Source organism: Pelobates fuscus, chromosome 1 (assembly GCF_036172605.1).
Source record: "Pelobates fuscus isolate aPelFus1 chromosome 1, aPelFus1.pri, whole genome shotgun sequence".
NCBI classification, from domain to species: Eukaryota; Metazoa; Chordata; class Amphibia; order Anura; family Pelobatidae; genus Pelobates; species Pelobates fuscus.
In genome coordinates, this window is record NC_086317.1 from 412418256 (window position 1) to 412422688 (window position 4433).

At 39.1% G+C, this 4433-nt stretch overlaps 1 long non-coding RNA gene across 1 annotated transcript; it reads right to left on the reverse strand.

The window, feature by feature from the left end:
* Positions 1–367: 367 nt before the first annotated feature.
* LOC134596990 (uncharacterized) lies at positions 368–1386 on the reverse strand. Its single transcript, XR_010090337.1, has 3 exons — positions 1319–1386; positions 532–643; positions 368–453 (listed from the first exon to the last, which is right to left on the reverse strand). It is a non-coding gene; the product is annotated as an uncharacterized LOC134596990 (long non-coding RNA).
* Positions 1387–4433: the final 3047 nt, after the last annotated feature.

A 4433-nucleotide genomic window follows, 5' to 3' on the forward strand; every position in this document is an offset into this window, starting at 1 on the left:
TGTAGTGGACACTGAATACCCTAGCCTAGTTATCAATTTCCTTATCTAATCAGCAGCAGCTACCCTTTCTCTCCTCTCACTAAGCATGCAGCTTCAGAATGAATCGAAAATGGATGGTGGGAGGGTGTGGAAGGGAGGGTCTGCTGCTGATTTGCTGGAATGTGTCTGCTGACCGTGAGGCACAGTTTGATCAATGATGACGATCAGTTTGATCAGTTTGATCAATGATGACGAATAGGGGGCGGATCGAACCGCGCATGTGTCCGCCCGCCGCGGCGAACGCGAACATGCTATGTTCGCCAGGAACTATTCGCCGGCAAACAGTTCGGTACATCACTACTGACCTTTATACTGGAGTAAGGCACAAGCTATTTCCAGTCGTGCATCCCTTATATATTCCGGAGAGGTCTTCACTTCACTGATTGTACGTGTCCGTAGGAACTCCTTGGCAAACTGTAAAATAATAATTCACATTTGTAACTGCAGATCGCATTTGTTGAGTGTCTTTTACTATGTTAGAAAACTTTTTACCATCAATATTAAAACTCCACAGCTAGTGGAATCCTGCTGGTTGTTGTGGTACATTATCCATGTTTTCCATTGATCTGGCTGTTCATCCGGCTTGTACATCCACAAGAAGATACTATGACAAAAGTAACAGATTTAAAAATAGGAATCACTTGTTTATTAAAGCTTATGTGAAGTTAAAACGGTTTTCAGAGGCACCCTTACTGCAAGTTATGTTGCACTTTTGAAACATAGCGGTTTTCATTTGCCATTGGATCCATTAGCACAATGACCTTCTTGGACATGATGACAACCTAAAAAATATATTGTGAAATCATCCAAGTTTGGTGATTACATTAATATTTAAAATATATCAGGTGGACCAAAAAGTAAATATACAGTGTGATCAATGAACGTCACAACATAAGAAATTGTTTAAATATCAGTGATCATCAGTAAGTAAACTGATTCTATAACCAATTGTTTTCCCCCTCGCTCCACATGAATTTTATTGGGATATCGGAATGAGAAGACTGGAGGTCACCTCCACTTATGAGTTTTGAGCCTTCTATCAATGTGTTTGTGACTGCTATACTATACTCAATAATTGTTAACCATTACATACAGTATTGCACTATTATATATCATTCTACTGTATACCTACTTTTTGCCAACACTATATAGAGCAAATGAGCATTGTGGTGTCATAGGATTGTAGTTAAATATATTTACATAGAATATACACAGAATATAATAGTGCATGGCAACATAAGTAAAGAAAGGGAAATTAAATAATTTTAATAATAAATACCAATAAAATCCAGTGAGCTCCAACGTTTACAGGGCATAACCACAGATCTTCGACTGGAAACTTCATCTGAAGAATAAGTTAGAAAGCCAAATAGGTAATTCATTATAAATAGATATATTCAATATATAAAAATGTAATTTTAACAAGTCACTAACCTTTCCAAGATTTTCTATTGCACCATAAAATAATACAGATGACAGTACTGCATCAAACTGTCGAACAGGTTCCTGTTTCAATAGATGGAAAATTATAATGCAAAATAACGAACGCAACTAACATAACCCAGAAATAAACATAATTCACACTTGCCTGATGCTTCACAATAAGATGATGGATGAATGCATCAATCACCTGCATAAAAATAAAAATCAATTATTAAATATTTGTATTTATATTTTAGCATTACAGTAATGAATAACACTTTTTCTTACCTCATCAACCAGCCAATTATTGCCATGCAGTGTACGGAACGAAGAAACATACAGCTTGTATGGTCCCACAACTGCTTCCACAGATTCGTCATCTTCATCTTCCCACATGTTTTTAACTATTAAATTTTCTTGCTGTATTTTTTTTTTTTTTTTAACTCCAGGTATGTAACTGTACATTCTGGATCCAAAGCTAATACAGGTTGAGTGTGCCTTATCTTAAAATGAAGTATTGAAAAATAAAACAAATTATTAACAAAGCAGTATCCCAATATAACATCCAATCTGCAAGAAAAATCATATATGCTAAGCTTCCTAAATTCAATTCACTTATGTTGAGGCATTTCTGACAAGGGGATTACTCAACCTGTATAGGTTCTTTGGTATAATATCAAACATGTATGGTTAATAACGAGAACTGGATAGAACACGATGCCAAACAGTGGCAACTTTACCAAAGTGGAAAAAAAAATAAATCCAGAACGGCAATAGAGTGAAAGACAAGACCAACAGGGCATGGCCAAACAAATGACCAACAGGGTCAAACTAAAAAAAAACCAGGAACTGCTACCTCTGTCTTCTATGCTTTGCATGACAATCAAAGATGCAGATGACTTGGGAAAAGAAAGTCAAGATTAATGTTAATCACTTACATTTAACATTAATTGAAAATAAAAATACTACATAAATGAAGAATAGGATGGTGAAAAAGAACAAGGCTCGCTATATGCACAATAGAAATTATAAATTATAGTCTGGTTGTAAATTTGGTATCAGCATACAACAATATAAACAAGTGTGCTGAAAAAACAACACGAGGAGATGTCAATTTGCGTAGTGCAGCTTTTTGCAGCTCATGTGAGTGGGTTCATAAATACCGTCACTGGTGGTACTGTGTGCACCCATTCTCCCCAGTAGTCAGGCTCTCTGGTCTGCAGCTCCGCCGGGAGTGAGCTGCATACCATGTGGTAAATGTTTTATCTCCAGTCAGAGAGTTAGCTGGTAACCAGCGGCAACATTCTGACAGGCAGGAGTTTGCGAGACACTTACATCTGTAGCTCACTCCCGGCAATGCTGCAGACAGGAGGCTGGCTCTCTCCTAGGCAGACGGACTAGCGGGGCCTTGCACCAAAGCAGCATTATGGGGAAGCCGCCGGGCCCCCTCCTGTGTCTGTTCCTCGGTTTCTGACCTAGGATCCGATATGGTAGTCTGCCCTAAGGCGACACTAAAATCTCCTAATTAGAGAGCCACCTCTGCCTGGACGGCTCTACCTGTTAGGAGAAACAAACCGTTTGGAAAAGGTGAGTAAAAAAGCATTTAAAAGTAATCAGAAGGGGCATGAAATTTAAAGTGTTTCTTTAACACTATAGTGTCAGGAAGACATGTTAATATTGCTGACAATATAGACCACTTCTGCCCATTGGATTGGTCTGGATGCCAACTCCCACTACCCTTAAGACTGCAAGAGTAAGTAGTGCAGTTTTTCATAAACTGCACTAATTACCTAGCAGGGTTAAGTCCTCCTCTAGTGGCTGTCTATGAGACAGCTACTGGAGGAGCCTCCGGCTTCTTTTCGTGTTTAAAGAGACGCTGGACGTCCGCACGCAATGCATGAGGACCTCCAGTGTCGCCGGAATCCCCCTAGGAAAGCAATAGATAATGCTTTCCTATGGGGAGTTGTAATGCGCGCGCGGACGTTGGCGGGGGAGGAGAGTGGGCAGAGCCAAAACCAGCGCCAAAGGACATCGTCGCAGGATAAAGGTAAGTCACTGAAGGGGTTTTAACCCCTTCAGCAACCTGGGATGGGGGGTGGGAGGGAGGGACATAAGGAGTCTGCAGTGTAAGGAAAATGGATTTGTTTTCCTGGCACTGGAGATTCCCTTTAAGTAAACCTGTGAGTCAAAGTTCTACTAAAATCAGAAATAAAATCAAAACTTGAATTCAACTTGCCTTTTGATGTTATGATTCGTCTTTTCATCAAGGCCGTTGGTCTGTGGGTGATATGCCGCTGTCACGCTTCTTTCGATTGCAAGAAGACTGCACATGTGGTCGTTGAGCTTGAAAGAAGAAGAAAAAAATAGTAGGAACATATTTTTTATAAGCCAACACATATTACAAAATAAATATTATTAACAACAATGTTAAATTGTAAGTACACATACTTGATTGACGAATTCTTTACCCTGGTCTGAAAGTATACGCTTGGGACAACCATGTCGATAGACCATGGAGCAAATATGGCGTCCCACCTCAGCAGCACATTTTGATTTAAGATGAAAAGCCTCCACCCACTTTGAAAAGTAATCCGTAGCCGTCAATATGTACTTAAAGCCATCCACTGTCTCTAAGAAGGGACCTGTTAGGTCAATCCCAACAAGCTCCCAGACAGCAGATACCTAATGTGATTTAAAAAAAATATATTACATTTTTAAGTAAAACAATGTAATAACATTTGTTATGCAATACTATAGTAGATATTTACCTTAATACATTGTAACGTCTGTGGAGCAGACAATGGCTTTCCAGACTTCTGGCAATTATCACATTCTTGGATCTGTAGGAAATGAGTTGTTAACCTGTGTACAAGCATTCATTAATATAGCAAAACACAAAGATAATTAATGTGTACCCATTTATCAATATCAGTGGCCATTCCATGCCAGAAGAATCTCGAGGAGATGGCCGA